Source organism: Lissotriton vulgaris, chromosome 9, assembly GCF_964263255.1.
Source record: "Lissotriton vulgaris chromosome 9, aLisVul1.2, whole genome shotgun sequence".
Taxonomy (NCBI): domain Eukaryota; kingdom Metazoa; phylum Chordata; class Amphibia; order Caudata; family Salamandridae; genus Lissotriton; species Lissotriton vulgaris.
In genome coordinates this window covers 227,512,713-227,537,576 of record NC_141697.1, presented here as the reverse complement: position 1 = coordinate 227,537,576, position 24,864 = coordinate 227,512,713, and the positions used below count along the sequence as shown (strand labels likewise).

The following is a 24,864-nucleotide window of genomic DNA, read 5'->3' as shown; positions in this document are numbered from 1 at the left end:
GCGCTACGTCGAGCCCGGAGTCACACGGACCCCCAACAACACAGTACCTTGGAAAATGAAGCACACGATGATCAGCGGCGTCGAACGATCCGGCGTCGCGCCTTCGGTGTCAAGCAGGCCTCAGCAGGCGTCGTCGATGATGCGGTTGCACAGAGTGAGCAGCGCTCACGGCGTCGAAGGGCACACGGTTGATGCGATCAGCAGCGGTGCAGACACGAGGTCCTCTGGAGCTAGAGCCGTACTCCCACTCACTGGCGTTGCTGCTGGCGTCGGTCGGGCCCGGCGTCCGGTCGTCGTGATTGCTGGTTCTTTCAGAGGCGCTGGATTCACACTTCCAGCAAATAGCACTTTAGCAGATGAAGTCCTTTAGCCCTGTGACTTCAGCAGGAGACTGGCACTCTTCCAGTCCTTGGAGATTTTCTTAGCAAGCGTGAGAGTACACACACAGTTCCTCTCTCCTGGTTCCTTGGCAAAAATAAAGAAGCACTGCAGGATTCCCCCAACAACAGCACACTGGCAGAAGGGGTAGGCAGTCCTTAGATCAGCAGGCCTCTTGTCCTTGGTTACAGGGTTCCTTGTCAGAAGTGATCTGATTTCCTAGTTCAGGGGTCCTTCTCTTATACCCCTTTTCGTCTTTGATCCCTTTGTCTATGCCGGGGATTTCCCAACATCCTGGGTCTGTGGTGGGTGGAGCTAGGCAGTAGCACCTGGCCTATTCATTGAGCCGGGCTGGGTCCTCAGACGCCCAGCAGGAGGTGGAGCCAGCATTGATACTGGCAGGAGCAGAGCTATCGCCCTCCTGGCAGGAGGTGGGGCTAGGATCGTCCATGGCAGGCACAGAGCCATCAGTCGCTTAGCAGGAGGTGGAGCCAGCATTGTATCAGGCAAGGCAGGCTATCAACAACTACTCTCCCCCTACTCTCAACGTAAATGTCCCACTCATCCCACACTGACTCATCCAGACCTGTGGAGCCACCCAGCTCCTGTCACACACACGCAAGACCAGCAGAAACCAGATATGATTAGGCAAGAAAATAGACACTTTCTAAAAGTGCTATTTTCGAACCCAGAGTCCAAAAACCATCCACACCAACGGATGCGTAATTAAACCCCGAGTTCAGGGATACCAAACTCGACATTGCACCATGCTCCCCGAGCCAGCTAGGATCATAACATTAATAATCCCGGCGGCCCATTCTAAGCAATGGAGAGCAGGCTACCTCGCAATAGTGAAGCACGAAGATGGCGGTACTTCACTATCAGGACATGCCAACTTGGTCAGGCGTGTCCTACCTTATACGTACAATGCAACCTGCCCGTGGGCCTACCATAGGGGTGACTAACATGAAGTCAAGGGAAGGTTGGAGGGGCTGGCAAGTAGGTATACCTGCGCAGCCTGCGTGACAGTACAAGACTGCACGTGGGTCTCGCAATGACCGACCCGTAGACATTCTTTTACGAGGCCGCTCCTGTGGGTGGCACAACACGTGCTGCAAGCCCCCGAGCGGCATTTGTATTTACAAGCCCCGGCACGCCTGGTGCACTAGACTAGGGACTGACAGTAAACCAAATAGGCCAAACATGGATACAATAGATACATCAATTTAACATCGGGAGCACTTGCGCTATGGCACTGATCAGCAGTGGCACGGCGCCCAAAGCATATACCAGCAAAACATCGTAAAACAGTAGAGGCAAACAGAAAAAATGGAGGAGAGACTCAAGCCAATGAGGTCAGGTCTAACACGTGTCCCCTCCAGCTGAAATGTGGGGAGAACTACCCTTGACCTAGGGAGTCCTCAGCACTAAGGCGGAAAAATCTGGACAGACCATCAGCATTGGCGTGATCTGTACCAGGGCGGTGTTCCACCGTAAAGTCCATCCCCTGTAGGGAAATGGACCACCTCAACAGTTTTGGATTCTCACCCCTCATCTGCATCAGCCATCTGAGGGGCCTGTGGTCTGTCTGAACCCGGAAGTGAGTCCCAAACAGGTAGGGTCTTAGCTTCTTCAGCGCCCAGACCACAGCAAATGCTTCTCTCTCTATCGCACTCCACCTCGTTTCCCTGGGAAGTAACCTTCTACTGATGAAGGCTACAGGCAAGTCTCGGCCCTCTTCATTCACCTGAGCTAGAACAGCCCCCACGCCATGCTCTGAAGCGTCCGTCTGAACAATAAATTCTTTCGAAAAGTCGGGTGCCTGGAGAATGGGTGCTGTAGACATTGCAGTTTTCAGGGTGTCAAAGGCCGTTTGACAGGCATCAGTCCAGATCACATTTCGCGGCTGCTTCCTGGAAGTCAGCGAAGTCAACGGGTGCACAATGGTACCATAATCCTTGACAAACCTCCTGTAGTAACCCGTGAGACCTAAGAAGGCTCTCACCTGAGTTTGGGTTTTGGGCGGTGCCCAAGCCAGGATGGTATCAATCTTGGGTTGCAGGGGGGCCACCTTACCGCTCCCTACTTGGTGCCCCAAGTACACCACAGAACCCTGCCCAATCTGGCACTTACTGGCTTTGATTGTGAGGCCTGCTCCGCGCAGGGCCAACAACACTTCCTGGAGGTGGCGCAAGTGTTCCTCCCAGCTGGCGCTGAACACTGCGATGTCGTCCAGGTAGGCGGCACTGAAATCCTCCAGTCCAGCCAAGACCTGGTTGACCAACCTCTGGAAGGTGGCAGGGGCATTCTTCATCCCAAAGGGCATCACCCGGAACTGGTATAGCCCATCTGGTGTGGAGAATGCTGACCTCTCTTTTGCCCCATCAGTCAAGGCGATCTGCCAGTACCCAGACGTTAAATCGAACGTACTAAGGTACCGGGCAGCCCCCAACCGATCTATGAGCTCATCAGCTCTGGGGATGGGGTGCGCGTCAGTCTTCGTGACCGAATTGAGTCCTCGGTAATCCACGCAGAACCGGAGTTCTGGTGAAGCACCAGGCGCTGCAGCCTTCGGGACCAAGACCACAGGGCTGACCCAAGGACTGCTAGAGGACTCAATCACCCCTAACGCAAACATTTTGGAGACCTCCTCCTTAATGTACGCTCTGACCTTGTCAGTCACCCTGTAAGCCTTGTGCTTCACAGGAGGGCTGTCTCCGGTGTCAACGTCATGGACACACCAATGAGTGACACCCGGAACCAAGGAAAACAGATCCGAGAATTGTCCCAACAGGTGGCGACAATCCTGTTTCTGTTCAAGAGTCAGTGTGTCAGAGAGGACCACACCATCCACTGACCCGTCTTGCTCTTTAGCACACAGGAGGTCAGGAAGAGGCTCACTCTCCTCCTCCATTCCATCATCTGTAGCTAGGAGCATGCCCACTTCGGACCTTTCTAAGTGGGGCTTCAAACGGTTGACATGCAGGACCCGCAAGGGGTTCCTGGGAGATTTCAAGTCCACCAGGTAGGTGACATCGCTCTTCTTCTCCACAACCTTAAACGGTCCAGTCCACCTGTCCTTGAGCGCACAAGGTTCCACAGGGGACATGACCCACACTTCCTGACCAGGCTGAAGCTCTACCAGAGTGGCATTCCGGTCGTACCAACGCTTCATCTCCTCCTGGCTGGCCTCCAGATTTGCCTGAGCAAGTTCTCTGAAGCGCCGAGTCTGGTTCCGAAAGGCCAGCATGTAGCTGTATACATCCTGGGGAGGTTTCCTGGGAGATTGCTCCCAGCCTTCCTTGACCAGACTCAAAGGTCCTCTTACCGGGTGACCGTATAAGAGCTCAAAGGGGCTGAACCCTAGAGCCTTCTGCGGCACCTCCCGGTAAGCAAACAACAGGCATGGCAAGAGGACGTCCCATTTCCGCCTCATTGGTTCTTCAAGACCCATAATCATGCCTTTCAGGGTCCGGTTGAATCTCTCAACCAGCTCATTTCCTTGCGGGTGGTAAGGAGTGGTGAACTTGTAGGTTACCCCACACTCCTTCCACAGAGACTTCATGTAGTTCGAAATGAAGTTGGTGCCCCGGTCGGACACCACCTCTCTGGGGAACCCCATCCGGGAGAAAACACCCATCAGTGCCCGTCCCACCACGGGGGCCGTCACTGTTCTGAGAGGGATGGCTTCCGGGTACCTCGTGGCATGGTCCACCAAGACCAGGATGAACCTGTTGCCCAGGGCTGTCTTGGGGTCCAGGGGCCCAACAATGTCAATACCCACCCGGTCAAAGGGGGTACTGACCACTGGAAAAGGTTGGAGGGGAGCCTTCTGCTTCCTCCCGCTTTTCCCACTTGCCTGGCAAGTGCGACAAGTCTTGCAATGGATGTCTACATCCCTACGCATCTGAGGCCAATAAAAATGGGTGACAAGCCTGTCATAGGTCTTGTCCTGCCCCAGATGTCCAGCTAAAGGTACGTCATGAGCCAAACCCAGTAGGAAGGCTCTGAAGCGCTGGGGTACCACCAGCACACGGGCTGATCCAGGCTCAGCAGCCTTAGGCTCGCTATACAGGAGGTCGTTCTCCCAGTACACAAAATGTGACCCTGACTGATCACCTGAGGATTGGGCTGAGGCCTGGTGCCTCATGCCCACAAGAGAAGGGCACTCCTTCTGTTCCGCACAGAATTCCTCCCTGGAGGGACCACCATCCTGCTGCCAATGGGTCAGCTCGGGCAAGTCTCCCAGTTCGGCAATTTGTTCCCCCGTGGGCTCCAGGGCATCCCCCTCAGGGTCTACCTCCTCCTGGACCACGGGAACTACAGGGGCCGGTTTCCCACGCCTCCTGCCTCTTCTCTTCACAGCTGGGACCTTGGCCATACTTTCAGGCTCCGGGACCCCATCAACACCCTTACTCGCTGTCATGGATCGAGTGGTTGCACACACCCACTCTGGCACACCCAACATTTTCAAGTGCGCGGCTAACTCCACCTTAGCCCAAGGGGAGTCTTCTAAATCATTGCCCAGGAGACAATCGACAGGCATGGTGGGCCTCACAGCAACCTGAAGAGTACCTGAAACTCCCCCCCATTCAAAGGAAACCTGAGCCACCTCACACTCTTTCTGGGAGTTATCGGCAGCTATCACGGGGTAGAATGCGTGGGGAACCACCTGCTCTCTGGACACTAAGTGACACTTGACAGCTGTCACACTCGCTCCGGTGTCTCTGAGAGCTTCCACTCTATGGCCATTAATGGTCACCCACTGCCTATATTTACTAGTGTTACTAGGCAGAGGGGGTGGAGGGACCATTTGCATGTCTCCTAGCGAGACCAGGGACATTTCTGCGGGACCCCTCCCACCATGGACAACCATCTCCTCCCCTCCCAAGGCTACACTCGCCAACTGACGAGGGGGTGCACGCGGCGGTGCATTCGAATCCTTTTTGGGACACTGGGGGTCATAAAACCGGTGTCCCACCTGCCCACAACCGTAGCAGGTTAGGGGGCCCCTATGAACAGGTTTACCCGTCGGGGCCCCTGGCTTCTTCTCAGGGGGAGGCTGGGAACCTTTCCCTTGGTTCCCTTGGGGATTACTTTGGGGCCCTTTCTGAGACTCCTTCTGTTTACCCTTGTCCCCCCCACTCTTCTGCTGGGGACCCTGCCCACCTTTGGCTGAGTCTCCCACTGGACCCTTGTGGACCCTGGTACTGACCCAGCGATCCGCCTCCTCAGCAAGTTTTCTAGGGTTAGATATCTTGCTATCAATCAGGTGCTGGCGCAGCTCTGGAAAACAGTTATTAGACAAGTGCTCCCAAGCAAACAAATCATAAAGAGCTTCATAACTTTCCACTTTGCTGCCCTTTACCCAACCATCCATGGCTCTGCAAAAATAAGACACATATTCCACCCACGTCGTACCAGGCAACTTCTTACATTCTCTAAAAGCTTGTCTGTACTTCTCGGGGGTTAAGCCATATCGCAACATTAAAGCATCTTTCATATGAGCATACGACATCCTATCCGCAACAGGCATGTCTAACAGGGTATCTCTTCCCTCATTCACAAAGCGACCCCACAACCCTGCTCCCCAATTCTTCTCAGGGACCTGGTGGGCCAACAATGCTAACTCATATGCTTTAAACCATTGACCAATATCTTCATTCCTATTGTAATCTTTGATCACATCTTTCGGGAAGTAAAACTTACTTTCTGCAGGCTCGGATGGAATGCTGCCGCCAGAGGGATTCAACTCTAACTTCTTAGCTTGGATATCCAGTTCCCTCAACCTGGCTTCACGCTCCAAAGCTAACTTCTCTCGTTCGAACTCCAACTTTTTGATCTCTAAATCAACTTCCCTTCTACCTCTTGCATTTTCTAACTCCAACTGCCCATTTATTTTTAGCCTTGCCATCTCCATATTGTAAGCTCGCTCTTTCGCCCTTTCTTCTCTTTCTTCAGGGGAAAGACCTTTGGAGGAAACACTGCTACCGGGAGAGGACACAGGCCCATTCACTGGCACCTCCTCATCCCCTTCCTCTGTGGGTACCACCACCACATCAGAGGGATCTCTGGACTCCCACCAGGCCTGTAATGCTTTACGAAAATCATCTTTTCTCGAGAGGCCTGTGGTAGGAACTTTGAACTGGTCGCAAAAGTGTTTCAGCTCATCTTTCTTGTATTTCTTAAGCTTATTTCTCTCGAACTCCTCCACAACAACGATAGCAGGGGCAGTGACTCCGTTGTCACTCATGGTTAAAACTGGCAGTGTTCAAAAAAATCAAGTTTCAGGAAAGCGGAGAACAAAAATAGGATCCTTCCGAATTAGATTGTGACTGCGTTATGGTCTGCTTTCACTACGTAGCGCACACTAATCACTGTACATGGGTCATAAATGCAAGGTCCAAATCCTCACCGCTGCATCCAATGTTAGAACCGGCTGTCTCTAGTTGGCAGAGGTATGCACTTCTGACAAATAGGGACACTCCTTTTCTAGTCAGGGCAAGGGGATCACACCCTTCGATAACCCCTGCTCACCCCCTTGGTAGCTTGGCAGAGCAGAACAGGCTTATCTCAGAGGCTGTGTGTTAAGCAATTATGACCACATACAGTAATACACTACAAATGGACACGACACAGTAGTATTATAAAAATAAGTCTTTTTATATAAGGCTTAGCACAAGACCAAATAACGGCAACACGGTACACAATCGTAATAAATACTCTGGGAAGGAAAAAGGGATAGTTCAAAGGTAGTTTCTTCTTCAGCACAACAAGTCTTTGGTATCAAGCAATCTTCTTCTTGGCAATACAGTTCTTAGCAACAGGGTAACCCACACGGGGGCTACACGACGTGGAGGCAAAGGTAATCCAAGGGTTCGGCGTCGACCGTGAGGAGCGCTACGTCGAGCCCGGAGTCACACGGACCCCCAACAACACAGTACCTTGGAAAATGAAGCACACGATGATCAGCGGCGTCGAACGATCCGGCGTCGCGCCTTCGGTGTCAAGCAGGCCTCAGCAGGCGTCGTCGATGATGCAGTTGCACAGAGTGAGCAGCGCTCACGGCGTCGAAGGGCACACGGTTGATGCGATCAGCAGCGGTGCAGACACGAGGTCCTCTGGAGCTAGAGCCGTACTCCCACTCACTGGCGTTGCTGCTGGCGTCGGTCGGGCCCGGCGTCCGGTCGTCGTGATTGCTGGTTCTTTCAGAGGCGCTGGATTCACACTTCCAGCAAATAGCACTTTAGCAGATGAAGTCCTTTAGCCCTGTGACTTCAGCAGGAGACTGGCACTCTTCCAGTCCTTGGAGATTTTCTTAGCAAGCGTGAGAGTACACACACAGTTCCTCTCTCCTGGTTCCTTGGCAAAAATAAAGAAGCACTGCAGGATTCCCCCAACAACAGCACACTGGCAGAAGGGGTAGGCAGTCCTTAGATCAGCAGGCCTCTTGTCCTTGGTTACAGGGTTCCTTGTCAGAAGTGATCTGATTTCCTAGTTCAGGGGTCCTTCTCTTATACCCCTTTTCGTCTTTGATCCCTTTGTCTATGCCGGGGATTTCCCAACATCCTGGGTCTGTGGTGGGTGGAGCTAGGCAGTAGCACCTGGCCTATTCATTGAGCCGGGCTGGGTCCTCAGACGACCAGCAGGAGGTGGAGCCAGCATTGATACTGGCAGGAGCAGAGCTATCGCCCTCCTGGCAGGAGGTGGGGCTAGGATCGTCCATGGCAGGCACAGAGCCATCAGTCGCTTAGCAGGAGGTGGAGCCAGCGTTGTATCAGGCAAGGCAGGCTATCAACAACTACTCTCCCCCTACTCTCAACGTAAATGTCCCACTCATCCCACACTGACTCATCCAGACCTGTGGAGCCACCCAGCTCCTGTCACACACACGCAAGACCAGCAGAAACCAGATATGATTAGGCAAGAAAATAGACACTTTCTAAAAGTGCTATTTTCGAACCCAGAGTCCAAAAACCATCCACACCAACGGATGCGTAATTAAACCCCGAGTTCAGGGATACCAAACTCGACATTGCACCATGCTCCCCGAGCCAGCTAGGATCATAACATTAATAATCCCGGCGGCCCATTCTAAGCAATGGAGAGCAGGCTACCTCGCAATAGTGAAGCACGAAGATGGCGGTACTTCACTATCAGGACATGCCAACTTGGTCAGGCGTGTCCTACCTTATACGTACAATGCACCCTGCCCGTGGGCCTACCATAGGGGTGACTAACATGAAGTCAAGGGAAGGTTGGAGGGGCTGGCAAGTAGGTATACCTGCGCAGCCTGCGTGACAGTACAAGACTGCACGTGGGTCTCGCAATGACCAACCCGTAGACATTTTTTTACGAGGCCGCTCCTGTGGGTGGCACAACACGTGCTGCAAGCCCCCGAGCGGCATTTGTATTTACAAGCCCCGGCACGCCTGGTGCACTAGACTAGGGACTGACAGTAAACCAAATAGGCCAAACATGGATACAATAGATACATCAATTTAACATCGGGAGCACTTGCGCTATGGCACTGATCAGCAGTGGCACGGCGCCCAAAGCATATACCAGCAAAACATCGTAAAACAGTAGAGGCAAACAGAAAAAATGGAGGAGAGACTCAAGCCAATGATGTCAGGTCTAACAGGGACACATTATAAGAAGGCGTTGGATGCTGCTAGAGAATCTGGCCAATTGCCGCGAGACTGGAGGCACGCTGAGATAGTGGTCTTTTGCAAGCCAGGGAGGCCTCCAGATCGCCATAAATCCTATCGCCCTATCTCACTTCTTAATATTGAGGCGAAGATACTGGCCAAGGCCCTCGCTAACCGCCTCCTCCCATTAATTACCACCCTGGTCCACCCGGACCAGGCCGGCTTTATGCCGCACAGAGCTACCAGGCACAATATTAGGCGGGCCCAAGTGGCTTTGGAAATGATGCGAGCTACCGGAACTCAGGCGGCGCTTTTGTTGGCTGATATAGATAGAGCCTTTGACTCGCTGAGCTGGGTTTACCTACACGCGCTCTTGCCTCGCTTGAATCTTGGACCCCATTTTCTCTCATATATACGGTTGCTATATACAGACTTGACGGCATCGGTGCGGGTAGCGGGTACGATCTCAGACACCTTCCCTATTGGACGGGGCACACACCAGGGGTGCCCTCTCTCGCCTTATCTGTTCGCCCTCGCCATGGAACCTCTTGCGGCGTGGGTACGCATAGACGCGCAGATGAAGGGGTTTGAATGGGAATCTGGGCCATCCGATAGGATCGGTCTCTATGCAGACGACGTGCTGTTCTTTCTCACAGACCTAAATAGGTCGGGCCCGAGAGTTCTCGAAATTATGAGAGTGTTTGGAGAGGTCTCGGGACTTTATCTTAATGTGAAGAAATCTACTCTAAGGATCCTGGGCAATGGCGCGGCACTTGGCAACTGGGCGTCGACTCTACAGGAAGCAGTGGGGGGCTTTAAATACCTCAGAGTATTTTTAACAGACATACCAGGAGTCTCGTGGGAACGCAACATCGTTCCGGTATGGGACAGGGTTCGGTCCGATATGAAAACATGGTCCCGCATGCCCCTGAATCTGTATGGCCGCTCGGCCATTTTTAAGATGGTGGCCCTTCCTCGTTTGCTCTATCAGCTACAGAACCACCCCTACCCTGTCTTGCCGCAATGGTTTCGCCAGGTCCTCTGGGCTGGGGGTGCTGTACGTGTGGCACTTCGCACCTGCTTCCTTTCCACATATTATGGTGGGCTGGCGTCGTCGGATATTTTATCTTACTATCAAGCTTCCCACTTGTTGGTGTTAAACGAGTGGTGGTATGGAGATCGGAGTGATCCGGCCTATGCCCTTGAGAGGTATTTGATGGAACCTTACATACGTTGCTATACTCGGCGGGAAAGAGGAGGAGACTCCCAGTGGCTACACAGGTGGTCTTCCAAATATGGCATTGAGCGCTTGGCCGCATGGGATGGTGGAATAAGCGGACGGAGGAGACACCGCTGTGGCACAATGGCCGCCTAACGGCTCTTCCAGCCTTGCGGGGGTTTCGCGGCTGGGATGCGATAGGGATCTCGGAGTTGGGCCATGTCATGAAGGGCACGACCCTTAAATCATTCCAGGAACTGAGGGACGAATACGATATGCCTAATACTAAATTATTTAAATATTTGCAGTTCCGACACGCCATTACCCCTGCCCTGGAGGGACTGGACTCTCTGCCGGAATTTAGCCCTCTAGAAGCTAAGTTGTTTATGGGGGAACTAGTAGAAAAGAAAATATCCTGCATCTATCAGTCACTAGTTATTCATTGCTCCCCCTCTCTGGATAACTTACGGTCCACATGGGAGAGAGATGTAGAAGAACTGGATGAGGAGGGTTGGAGGGAGGCTCTCGCTGCTCCGAGGGAGGCGGCCATCGCTGTGCAACTACGTTTTATCCAATTTAAATACCTGCACAGGGCTTATTACACGAGAGAGAGACTGTGTAGGGCTGGTTCGATTGCCTCCCCTGACTGCCTGAGATGTGGCCGAGAGGTGGGCACTTTCATGCACACGGTATGGTCCTGCGGGGCATTGGAGAGATACTGGAAGCGTGTTTGGGATTGTTTGGATGAGGTGCTGGGCTGGAAGCTCCCCCGTACACCGCAGCTGGGCATTTTGCATGTCCTGGAGCAGGTGGGTGGTAACATCTACAAACAACACTTACTACACCTGGGCCTTACGGTGGCTAAAAGGGACGTGGCCCGTGCCTGGAAAAATCCTAGAGCTCCCCTGTTAGAGGTCTGGAAACAGGGATTGGATTACTATATGGGGCTGGAACGTCCGGTGTTTGAGGCCCGTGGCTGCCCCGGAAAGCACTACAAAATCTGGAAGATGTGGGCGGACTACAGGGGGCAGTGGCTAGAGCCGCCGATGCAACAAGATGTAACTGGTGAACAATTGCTTTGAGTACCAGGGCAAGGGTAAGAGTGTATTACTATTTTCATACGGTCTATTTTGCCTGACCTGGATGGACATCGTGAACGGGGCTAGGGGGGGAACACGGGTGGGGGTAGTTCTTATGGGGTGGGGGGAATAAGGATTGTTTGATAATAATGATTGATATTGATTACTATATTGATTGCTTTTCTCTGTATCTTGATTTTATGCTCAAGCTCCTCCAGTGTTCGGAGTACTGTCGATATCTTGCAATCTTACTCAACACAACAATAACATTTTGTTCTGAAAAAAAAACACATGTACTACCTTTTAATTACAAGGCCCCCTGACCATGAGCTACCCTAGGGCCTACCTTAGGGTTGCTTTACATGTAATAAAAGGGAATGTTTGGACAAGGAAAATAGGGGTACTTGTCAGTTCGACATGCCAGTTAAAAACTGCGAACAGATGCTCTGCAGCGATAGGCCTTAGACATGTTTGAAGGGCTACTTTTGTGAGTGGGACAGTCAGTGCTGGAGGCCCAAAAGTAGCATTTGATTTACAGGCCCTGTGCATACACAGTGCACTGTACTAGGAACTTTATGAGTAAATCAATTATGCCAATCATAGAGAAACCAAAAGCTATCACATTTTAGACACAGAGCACATGCACTTTAGCACAGGTCAGCAGTGATAAAACTGCCCTGCCCAGAGACCTAAAACCAGCAAAAACTAATTTCTGCACACAGTCAAAAGCAGAACGCCAGAAGCAAAGAGACATGGGAAACCACACCTAAAGATGCCAGGTCTAATATGCAGCTTGTGCAGTTCTCACAGGATTTAATGTTAATGTTTGTATAACGAACTGTTTGAAACACCTACACGTGGTTACTAAATTGCTGTACAATCTGCGTACCGGTGGAGCGGTCATGTTTCCTAGCTTAGGATATGGTGTGTAACCGGCTAAGTCTGGTCATGTTGCTGACGCATTTCTATGGGGACCTAGTCTCACGTCATTTATTGTATGTGGTGCGGCGTCTCCAAACCAATTTCTATGTTCTTGGTATGCTCTTGGTATTTCTGTTTCTTCTATGGTGTGTAGTCATTTGGTACTTCAGCTACAGTGTAATTGTGATACAGCCTAGTTGTGTTGTCTGCTGCTGGGAATGTAACCCATGAATAGAATACCTCTGTCCTATATGCTTCGTGAGCCTCAACCACAAAGGTAACATCCCCACCCGTAAATGCGAGATCATGCTGTAGCAGGGTCTGAGTAAAAGCATGACTGCAGTTCTCATCTATGTTTACTGCTGCATCTTCATCCACAAGAATATGTGGAATTCAGAGAGGGTATCATAACAGGATAATCCTTTAAAAGATTCAAGCTTGAACAGTCAATACATAGAGGTTACCTACTCAGCTGAGGAAGATAGTCCCTACCACCACGGAGTTCTCCAGTTAAGGGGTGAGATGTGGTCTTTGGGTATACGAAAGAGAACTACTCAGGCGATCCATTCAATAAGAACCCAATCAACCATTGTAGACATGCCATGTCATACTGCTTCCACTTCTTCAGTGGTAACTGTGCTTTGTGGGACAACATAAAATTTGGGGTAGTGCCGGAGTGATTCCAAGCACATCCTCAGGATATGTTTGCCTATGGTCCTGCTAGCTCACAGTACCACCATAAGTACCCCTAAACCCAAGAGGGTAACAAATGGATGTAACAACCTCAGAACATGACATCTCTTACTCCCCAAAGAATCGTGGTAATAGATCTAGAACTTTTTCGCTTGGTCACTTGTACACAACCAGAGAGGCACACTAGAAATACACAAAGGAGCGTTTCAATATTTATTGACCCATTGTGATTCTTGTACAAAATATACGTGCTGCAATGATTAATAGAATGAAGCAGATGAAAGCGATTAGCAATATGAGAACAGTGAAAAGGATAAATTCCACCATTCTGCTAAAACAGTGTATATATGCTGGCATATAGGTACTGTGTGTAGTGTACTCCTACTATGCGCTCCTTAACCTACTTGCATAGGGTCGGTGATCAGCCAAAAACTCTTACTGGATAACCCAACTCCCCAATATCTCTGGGTGAATGTGTTCAGGTCCCCGTCTTAGTCACAAGTTGGACATCCCTCCTCACAGAGGAAAAACAGGAATCAGCTTGGCCTTAGACTCCAACAATAGCAACCTCGCAGTGACAGTAGAGTGAACCTCTGATGTGAACACGGAAGTGCTCTTGTTTATATAATAAAAGAGATCCAATCTAATGTGTCAAAACCTCAGTCAGGCTGTCAGTTTATCCTCTTATGAAAGCTAAATCACCTAACGGATGATAAACAAACAACAATTGTGCTGTGAACTTTAGCTCTTGTACTAAATGTTCAAAGTGTTGTGATAATGTTTTGATGAAGTGGAAATGTAAGCAAATGTGGTTTTTAAGTACCATATCCTGCAGTCAAGCATGCAAATGTGTGCCAAAAAGTCAACGTATAGAAAAGATGGCAACTTAAGAAATGCATGTATGGAAAATGGCAGCGTTTCTCCCTGTGCCTACACAGCCACGTGACAGAAGAGTGGCATGGCATAGAGGGTTGCAGAGTCAAGTGGCATATAGTGGAGTGGCGTGAAATAAAGTGGAGCAGTGGAATGTAGCAGTGTGTTGTGGAATAAAGTGATAGAGTGGAATATAGTGGCATAGAGGGAGTTGCACAGAGCATCGGAGAGTGGAGTGGTGTCAGAGTGGCTTAGAGTGGAGTAGAATGTTGTAGAGTTGAGTAGCTTGGAGTGAAGTATAATGTCTGAGCAGAGTAGAAGTTAATGGAGTAGAGTGTCAGAGTGGAGTATTGTGGAGAATCATGGAGATTAGTGTCACAGAGTGGAGTATAGTGAGGTGGCTTTAAGTATAGTGTTTCAGAATATATTGGCGTAGAGTGCAGAAGAGTACAGTGGCGTAGAGTGACAGAGTAAAGTGGTGGGTGGAGTGCAATGGTGCAGACTAGAGTGGTGTAGAGCGGCGTGATGTAGAGTAGATGGCATTGAGTGGATTGGTGTACAGTTGAGGGGTGCAGAGTAGAGTGTAGTACTTAGAGTGCAGTGGTAGAGTTCAGTGGTGGAGAGTGCAGTCTTGCAGAACACACTGTCAGAGTGCAGTGACAGAGTGCATTGGCTTAGAGTGGTGCACAGTACAGTGGCATAGAGTGCACTAGCGTAGAGTGGTGCAGTTGAAAGTGTAGACTGCAGTGGTGCACAGTGGATTAGAGAGGTGTAGAGTTGAGTGCATTCACATAGAATAGAAAGGGTGAGTAGAGACGCAGAGTTCAGTGGCAGAAGGTGCAGCGTTGTAGAGTAGCGTAATGTGCAACTGAGTAGAGTGCAGTGGTGCAGAGTAAAGTGACAGAGTGCAATGGTGTAGAGTGGCATAGAGTGTAGAGGTTTTCAGAGCAGAGTGTAGAGTGGATTGGCAAGAGTGCATTGGTTTTGAATAAAGTGGTGTAGAAATCAGCGGCGCATGGTAGACTGCAGTGGTGCAAAATAGAAAAGAGTGGAATAAAGTGGTGTAGAGTAGATAGTTTCAAAGTAAAGTGGCGTTGAGTGCAGTGGCATAGAGTAGAGTGCAGTGTTGTAGAGTACATTAGTTAAGAGTAGTTTAGCGTGACTTAAGAGTGTAGTGGATAAGAGTGCAGCAGTGCATTCGAGAGTCGTGTGGGGTAGAGAGCATTGGCGTAGAGTGGTGTAGAGCAGAGTGGCAACGAGTGAAGGTGCATGGAGAGTTCAATGACCTGGAGTGGCATAGTGTAGAGTGGTGAAGAGTAGAGTGCAGTGTTGTGGAGTGGTGTAGAGTGGTGTATGCATTGTGTGGTAGCACACTCCCGTTACAGACAACACATCTTCAATTAAAATGACCATTACATTAGCACAGACATACAATTTTACAAACAATAATAAGGTATACAGAGCACAAATCACGTGTATTAAAATAATTGTTGCCACTACACTTCAGAATTACCAAAAATCTGCTTCATTTGTGCTTTCCTTATTCTGAAACACCTGCACAGTTCGTTTACAGACATTTAAATTGTGTTTGGTGCTAGAAAACAGAAAAACTTTGTATTGCAGACCCAGAGTAGCCAGCTGGCAAAACAGAACACCCTTCATTCTTTCTGTCTCACATGGGTACCCAGCAGAATTGTCACATGAATCTTCTTACTTTGAAGTCAAAGGGAAAAAAGTAAACACCTGCTCCCTAGAAGACAGACCCTTACATTTGACATATGTCTTTGATGAGCAAATGAGACAAGATAAGAACGAGATTTTAAGACCTGTTTACAGAAATGCTATACTGTTGGAAGAAAGCCGGCTTTGGGGAAGGGAAGGAACAAACTCAGGGTGGACAGTCTAAAACAAATAAAGCCAGCAAATAGAAAGCAAGCAAATTTGAGTTACAAGCCACATAGCTAATGTTATATGTTATAGGCTGATTTGTATCGCGCACTGCTAGTCGAGACTGTCCTGGCTCGTAGAGGAAACAAAGACAGCATACATCCGAAATCTAAAAAGCTTGTTTAAACAGATGTGTTTTTAATAGTCTTTTAAAACTGGTCAGATCCGTAGTGTGTCGTAGTTGGTCTGGCAGTGCGTTCCACAAATTAGCCGCTCTGACCACCAGGGAGCTGCCCCCTAGGCGAGTTTTCCGGAACCTATGGACAACCAGGCATCTAAGTGATGCTGAGCGTAATTGACGCACTGGCTGATAAAACATAAACCTGGCCCTCAAATAGGTTGGGCAGGAGCCATGGAGGGCTTTATGGGCCAGGACCAAGTACCCAATGGCAAACAATGGGAGGGATGCACTCCAAAGGAAGCTTTCTGAACGTCACCAAGATTTCGTTAGAAAACCGGCTTGGACCTGAAAATGATAATATAATGAGGTAATACTTTTTCAAAATGTACCGCAATACACCCCATAATTTTCCTTTTCTTGACACATAATTTAGTAAGCCCTGCTGCATAATTTGGTCCTTCCCTGACACATGGTTCAAGTGGCCCTGCCTATAGGCAAAAATTGGCTCATTGCATATTAATGTATTTGCATGGTCTGTAGTATTTCACAAAACCTCCCCTCTGCACATGGGATGTTGCACGAGGAAGTGCTAAAGACCTCAGGTACAACGGCTCTGGCAACCTTCAAGCCAGCTGCAGAAACTTCTGAAGAATATGCTAAAACAACCATTGTGTAATGATTAACAAATCAAGCCGGCATACACTAGGGAGAAAAAAATGCACAACAAGGTTTATATTTTAAAAAGCGTGCATACTCTATGTGCATAGATGCATCAAATTTCCTTTACAAATTACACAACAAAAAATGGATGCAACAAAATGCTTACAAATAAAAATGTTAGATGTAGCATAGAAAGTCCTCAAAAAAGAGAACAGGTTTCTCTGCAAGTACAGGGTGGGCAAACAGAAATTACATATGTTCCTGTAAAAATAAGGACAGTACAAAATCTGATTTTTCTGAGAAAAATATATCAGTCCTATGCAGATTTTCCTAATTGTCTCAATGCTCTCAAAATTACCTATAAATTATCTATTACTGTCTTATTTGCATTGTTAGACCTGTCAGCCCAAGGGTGGTCTTTCCCTGTGATTTTTTGCCCTTGCCTCCTTTTTCCCACCTACTTTTTGTTGGCCCATAGGTCTTCGAGCACCTTTTCATAGCTAAACTGTGTTAGGGTGCAGGTGCTCTCTACTTCAAACATGGCTGCCACTGGCCCCTGCTACTGCAGCGTGGTCTTTTAGTGTAGCACCCTAGCTGCCAGGAGCAGGCTGGATCCCCATACAATGTTGCAATGCCAGCCACCCATCCCCTGTCCATAGGTAGAGTGGGGAAACTCCTGGAACCTTCCAGAAGGAAGGCGGACCTGCTTTTTGCCGCCTTAGAGAGTGGTCACCTGACCTGGGCATACTTAAGCAAGGGAGGGAACTTTTTCTAGTCAGTTGGGGCATCACTGACCTGGGGAACCCACGCAGGAGTTTTAGGCGGGAGGGCCTATCTAGGAACCTATGCTACTGGGAGTGACAGGATTTAGATGCTGCCTCTTAAGCTGGGTGAGGTGTCCTATGCTAGCCCCCTGATCTGACCCAGTGGTAGGGAACCCCAGGGTCCATCTGCAGTGACTGAGGGAAAAACTCATCAAGCCTTCAACTCAACCCCCCCCCTCTTCAACTTCAAGAAACCAACAACTAAGGGCGCAGAACCATCCAAGCGCCGAGAAGTCTACTTTCCTATGACCAGAGACTGCTGGGGGATCGACCAGGTACTGGACTGTGCTGCCTTGCGCACCCCCCCACCTGCAGTCCTTGCTAAGCCGTGTGGAAAGCGCTATAATCTGCTCCCTTTGTGCCCCAGCGCTGTGCTGACTGAGCAAGTGGCATACCTGACTGGAATTCTTCATCAGCGCTGTAGCCTGACCTCCCTCCCTCTCAAGCGCTGTCAGAGACTGCCGCCTGTCAAGTCCTGCTATTGAAGTACCCCTCAAGCGCTTGACCGCCCTCACGCTGAAGCCCCGTGCGTGAGCGCTGACAGAAACTGCCCCAAGCGCTCTGGGATCTGAGCGCACTGGCCTGGGGTGACTCACCGCTGCGGCCCGGAGCAGTTGGCGCCCTCCTGTAGCGCCTAGGAGTCCCCTCTGGTGGCCGCGGCGTTAGAGCCAGTATTGCAGCCCCTGTGTGCCAGAAGAGGGCCGCCGGAATTCTCCACAGGCCGCGATGGGCCGAAGTCACCCTGCCTCTCTGTGCCCCGGCGGGCCCTGCGCCGTCATCGAACTTCCTCGGCGGCCCCCATATACCAGGAGAGGGCCGCCGCATCAAGTACACCAGGCCGCGCTAGGCCTGAAGCCTCTCCCTGTCTGCAGCACGTGACGGGGGACTCCGGCCTCGTCATCGGCCCCGCCCCCGCCAAGCCGCGCAGCCATAGGCTGCCCAGATCGAGCCTTCTGCATCGAGGCCCGGCACCCGGGGAAGCGCCGACTCTTCGCGGAGGGGGCCCTGGAGCCCCCTTCCGACCTGCCGCCCCAAGCGCCGGTGCCCCACAGCTGTCCGCTTTCCCTGCGCCAGGCCGAATGAGGCCACAGGAGGGACGAAGACCCTCCTGCCTGCCGCAGCACCTCCGCAAGGGCCCTGATCGGGTCGAAGACCACAAGGTAACCCCCGGGGAGAAGGGCGGTAGGCCGGGTAAGGCCCGAGGTCGCCCCCCCCCCCGGGGTGAACTGAGACTGGGCCCCGCTGGCCCCCTTAATGTGCCTCAAGAATCTGGGAGGCCCTGATTGAGAGTCTAGGTGACGCCGGCAGAATAACTGACCCTGCCTGTAGTCCGGCGTACTTCGAATTAACCGTACATGCCTGCTAATGGTATTGGTGAATTGTGCCCGGTACTGATTTTTCTTGCAGAGGCGGGCTTCAATGATTCCCGGAGGGATTAAACTCTGACGCTCCAGTGGTGGTTGATGTTTAGTGGCAGTCTACGCCACCTGTTTGGTTTATGCTTACTTAACTGTACTCAGGCCTGCTTATGAGATGCTCTTTTCCATGTACTGAATTTCTTGCAGGGGTGGGCTTCTACAGTTCCTGAAGGGGGTGAACTATGACATGTATTGATCCATTCCAGTGTTGTTTTGATGGTCTGACTGGGTTGCAAGGCTGACGATATTTACAAGAGGAAATGCTTGTGTTTGCTTCCCACAGGTTAGCCCATGGTTTATGAAACTACCTTCCAGCCTGCGGAATAGTTTAACGCGACAGGCTGTGTTCTTTGGAGCTTTCTGCTACCCTGAAAACCCTTAATGAAGTGGTTTACCAACTTATAGGAAATGCATTTTGAAAGGTGTTCAGGAAATGTTCTAATGTGGTATTTTAAAGTAACACTGATGATTTGCTAATGCCTTGTTTGCTATGATCTAAAGCCTACATAAAAGATCTTGATTTTCAAACACAACTAATGGTGTGGTCTCCATTATTGCGCCCACTTCGTTTCTCATTGGATGCGTGTGTTGAGTAGCTGCTTTACACGTAAGCCCCTGGCTGCCTTCCTGCTCGAGCCAAGCTACCCCCCGGAGAACTGGTGGTCCCAGTTCTTACATGCATGTAGAGATAAAGTTGTTGAAGCATAACAAATGAAGAAAGAATTACCTGAAGCCAGGAAAGCGGAGACACAGTGACACCAATTACTACAGACCAACGACACTACAGGTACTCATTTTGTTCATTGTAAACGACACTCCAGGTACTGACTGAAGTACTTGAGAATTGTAATTCCAGCTCAGCTGAACTGCAAACTGAGTCAAGCAGTGGGCACCTGTAGTGGCATAACTAGAATACTAATGCAAGTGATGGCAAAAGCCTCCCTCTGTACTCATTTTTGGGTAGCATAACTGGTGTGCTAAGGATTTCTCATATCCCTCTGCCCTGCTGCTGTGACTTTCTCTTCACTAATAATAGCCCAGCCTATGAGCACCTGAATAATAAATCTTTTCAAGGCAGCTAGTAATCTCATCTCAGCCAACCAGGCACGCTAGTGTGACCACTTCACTCTATGTCATCATAGAAAATAACCTACAAGGCATTGCTAACATCTGTTAGTTTAACTAGTTGAATGGAACCAAGCCAACGCTACAACACCTAGAATGCATCATATTGTGAAACAATAGTTGGGGCTGGAAAACATCTGTGATGACATTGAGTGAGGTGACCATCCCAACTGTGGCTCTGGTACTCTATAACTGAAACACGCAAAAGATAATGGGAGGTTACTTGCAATAAGACTATCCTCTAGCAATAATTCGGAGTAGCACTCCAACCCATTGTTCCTTTGCTCATCATGCTACTGCCATTTGGACCTAGCCATGCACAAATTAGTCTTAACCCTACTCCTCATGGGTACCGTTCAGCCTGAACTGCCAAGCCAGGTCCACCCGGAATACAAGAAGCCCAGTAAGGATTTCGCCCTAGTTATAGGCTCAACAGCCCGGTACAGCTTGGTTCCAGCGGCACAGTGAGCTTTGTACCCACGTCTGGGCAGTACATGAAACATACACAAGGTAATGGGAGGCTGTTTGCAATAGTCTAATCACTGGCAATAGCTCAGGATAGCATTCCAGCCCATTGTTATTTTGCTCACCATACCACCTCAGTTTGAACCCAGCAATATGCAAATCAGTGTTGACCCTTCTACTCATGGGAACAGTCCAGCCTGAACTGCAGGCTAGGTCCTCCCTGAACCGGAACACAAGCAACTCCAGTTCAGGGAGGGCCTGGCAGTTCAGGCAGGACTGTTTCAGTATATGTATATATTTTTTTTTCCACAGAAAAAAAACATAGGTTACATACAGGAAAGTTAAAGTTAGGTTCACATTTGACCCACACATGACCATAGAAATTCAGCTGTTATAGTTATACTTACTGTTATACTTATATTAACCCCTTGCGTGCGGGGCGTATTTTCCGCCTGTGCTGACTCCGCCTTGCGCGGGCGGAGTCATGACGGAACAGTTACGTCATCAGCACAGCTCACCCGATGCTGATGACGGAACCGTTCTGTCATCAGCACGCAAGGGGTTAAGAAAGTCAAACATGAAGCCTAAAGTAACCTAACAGCACGAGTTCTAGTTTCTTCAGATAACTATAACTGCTGAATTTCTATGATTTTGTGTGGGTAAAATGTGAACTTAACTAGAACATCCCTGTTACCTTTGTTGTTTTTTTTCAGCGAATTTTACAGAGGTTTTTTTTTTAAGTAAAGTAATATATAATTTGATCCTTGAGTACCTGTGGACGATTCCCGTCCTTAGAAATACAAAGTTTTATTCCTTTATTAACTCCAAAACTACTGAAAACTTTTCCACCAAATTACAAAAAGGGCTCTTTCTGGACCAAGAGCTAGCTTTCTGCCAAATTTGGTGTAAATCCATTCAGCCTGTAGCCGTATCTAAAAATTGAAAAATCCCCGTAGACATTGCATGGGGAAAAATCGTTTTTTATCTCAGCCACCACTTGACAAATCACCCAGTAACATTCCATGCAAAACTAGGCTAAGTAGAGGCCCTTTTTGATAAAAGTTTGACGATTAGTCAAACAACACCAAAGTTATTAGCAAAAGACAAAAAGCTTTGTCTATGGGAAAAGTTGGTCCTAACTATAACTACCTACTGACTATTGCCAGTATATATATATACACACACACACATTAACACAATGTATGTATAACATTGTTTGACAATTACGGTCTGGAACTAACCAGAACACTTTTTTACTAACTATTGATGGATGGATTTTATGCCAGTTCAGAAAGTGACATGATCATAAAAAATGTGGATGTATGACGTTACTCCGCATACCGTTACAACTACCTACCATTACAACGCGACCATTACAACGCATAGCGCTTTGGGGTGCTGGATAGTGGTAAGTATAATTTACTATTCTAACTCCAGTCCCCGTGGACCCTAGGGAAGGTGTTGGATAGTAAATTATACTTATTCCCTATCCTAGAGCGCCCCCCAGCGCAATGCGTTGTAATGGTATGCGTTGTAAAAGTCGCGTTGTAATGGTAGTGCGGAGTAAAAAATGCGTTGTAACAGGTGCATACCAAAAAATGAGAACACTGTCAATAAAAGACACATGCATTGCTGGCAGCGATTTGCCAGTAAGTTGTGTGCCAGCTCATCAAATAGTTTACCTGCAAAACCAGACATGTTGAAGCCTTCGGAGGGAGATAATGCGACTCTCCAATCCCTATTGCACACTGTGGCACAGGCACTGGCATATATCAACTCAAATAAACGATATTTGAAACTATAATGAAGCACTTGACCTCTCAAAGAAAATAAAAAAGGATGACCAGCTGGGGACCATGAACCTCCAGCTCCGTACATCATTTGATGGATCCAACGTCTTGTGTGCAAAGCTTTCCATAGTTGCAGAGGTAAAGACCTTCCTATTCAGGGAGTTAAACTCAACATGCATTTTGAAGTCACTTGATCATACAACCACGGTGGAGACACAGTTGCAGATCATCCTTTTGAGAGACCTGCACGCTGCACTTAGGTTAGCACACCACATGAATGCACCGTATCACCTGTATCTATAAAGAACGCCATGTAATACTTATATGGAGGCTTTGAGCTAAATCTACTACGAGTCACTCACTTACAAGACCTGGTTTGCAGACGCATGAAATGCAGCACTGTTCCAGGCAGGGCATAATACCAAATCCCATTGTTTAATAACACTGCGACCAAGTCTACATTTTTAAAGTACCATGTTCAGAAATACGCTGTGATGGACTATTGTCAAGGCTAGATTTGGAGGGCTGTATGTCAGGAATACCTAAGAGAATTTAATATTACCTAGTTTAAGTTCAGCAATTTGCCGACACCTGATTCAAAGGCACTTTAACAAGTTGAGAACAGTAGAGGGGGAGATGCGCGGGCACGGTGATCTGACAGATCAGTGCAGGGGACGAGCACACACGTGATCAGGCAAATAATGAACAGCACACACGTGCTACGTGGCCAAAGGGGACGGCTCGCTTATATCACACGTGGGCAGAGCGGTCTGTCACGGGAACCTTGACGGTGACCGGACACCCCGGAATGGGTGCACATCTAGGTGGAACGTCAACACGGGGAACTCTGGGGCTCCTCCCTCAGACTGTCGTGGGGTGGGGGAGGAAGTGTGAGGAGCGTGGCCCTTTAAGAAGAGGCCCAGCGGCAGTGCTATAAGTCCGGATCGAGGAGAACCCAAGGCCTTCCCTTGCCCCTTCTGTTTCCTTGACTTTGCCATCTCCCCGCAGCCCGCCCGCTGCGCAGGTCTAGGCTCACCTCAGTCCCCGTTAGGGTTAGGGGCGCGGCGTCTCCCGACTCCGCTTGGCTCCTGCCCTGTCCCTCTCTGTGAGCTGGGCTCGCGCGTCTCTCTACTGCTGCCGCCTCTCGGCTCCTGGGACGCCAAGATGGCGGCGCTGCTGAGGCTGCAGGCACGGGGCCGGCGGCGGCAGCCACTTTCACTCACTGAGAGAGCAGGGACATGGGGAGCCATGGCGGGGGGGAGAGGCGCCATTGGCCAGGCCAGAGCAATCGAGTGAGCACAAGAGCCAAACACGGGAAACCTGACAGGCACCCAGAGCTCAGGCAGGGGTTCTGACCCTGTGTAGTAGGTCACGGGAAGGTAGTTTGGAGAGTGCCGATCAAGATTTAACACGGTTAGTGAACCCGGGTTCGGAGACTTAACTATCGATGCACTCGGCAGCATGACAAGTTGAGCCTAGTTGAAGATTGCCGAACGGTTATGGTGACGTTGAGATGGTGAGGCAGCAGATATCGCGCTTAGTGCCTAGCCATCGCGAGATCTTACGTCTTTTGGTGATTATATGAGGAAGTGAGGTCACCAAATTGATGTGAATAAATAAAAGCAGTAGACAATTGTTAGTGGGCGCGGGTGTGGATAAGTCATATTCATGCTCCGTGTTATGCAAGGTAACCTGAGATATAGTGGTTCATTTAAGCAACCATCAAGGCAACATCAGTTCACTGATCTTAGCAGGCTGTCAACTTGAGACGAGGAGCGGCGTACTTTATTTTCCGAATGATTATGCGCGTGTGTATATATATTAAAATGCAAGGTCATTGGAAACCTAAACTTTCGGGGGGGGGGGGGTATAACCAGGAGCGGCGGTCAGACATGGCACTAAATGGTGAAGTACGAACCAATTTAATGTATCTAAATATGTAAATCGGATGATTACTTATAAAAGTAAAAGGCATTGTTTCAATGTTTCTCATGGTCTCAAATACATAGGTATGTGATTGATATTTGTTGAAAGTATTTTTTTTCAACATTCATGACCTAACGACCTTCTTCATATGGTCTGTATGGTTCTTACATGTAAAGCAACATTATTCTATATTGGCCGGATACAAGTTAAGGTTTTTGTAGAGCATAGATCGCCTACTGGATTACTTCAATGTGCTCTCAAACTAGATGATTAGGTAACATAGTCCATAGTGAATTAAAGTGATGAGACGCCAGTCACACAGGTTGGTCTAGTGCAGCAGCAGAGATTTAAATCCATGATTGCATATTGTGCAGTCCAGTGACTATATGGTTACATTCTTCCCATTAAACACCAAAGATTATTACTTTGTATTTAGTTTTATTATTGTTCTTCATTTATTGTTAGTAAATGGTGTTCTGTAAATACACAAACTACACCTCAAGTCAAACTGGCATTATATAAACATTTACAATATCAAGATTATAGGTGTTATTTTTTTTGTTTTTCATATTTCCACGGACATTAAATATGAAACAGTGACAGAGCATGCCTGTCTGCAATTAACATTTCTGAAGCATCTCCGGAATGATCTGTAACTCCAAGAGCTGTGGCAGCTTCAAGAAGCCTTCGTTTTGTTAATAATTTAATGTGGTAATTGGGGCGTTGAACCTCTGCTGAAATCCTTGTTTTTCTCAAGTCAGGCAAGGCATCAGT

The 24,864-nt window shown here is 49.1% G+C and overlaps 1 protein-coding gene across 2 annotated transcripts in view; it reads right to left on the bottom strand.

The window, feature by feature from the left end:
- INO80 (INO80 complex ATPase subunit) overlaps positions 1-23,404 on the bottom strand; it is a 545,189-nt gene extending 521,785 nt beyond the window's left edge. Inside the window, exon 1 of one of the 2 annotated variants that reach the window (XM_086937360.1) lies at positions 23,201-23,404. The gene's annotated coding sequence lies outside the window, so the exon portion shown is untranslated. The remainder of the gene's footprint in view (positions 1-23,200) is intronic. The other variant, XM_086937361.1, reaches the window with a different exon arrangement.
- Positions 23,405-24,864: the final 1,460 nt, after the last annotated feature.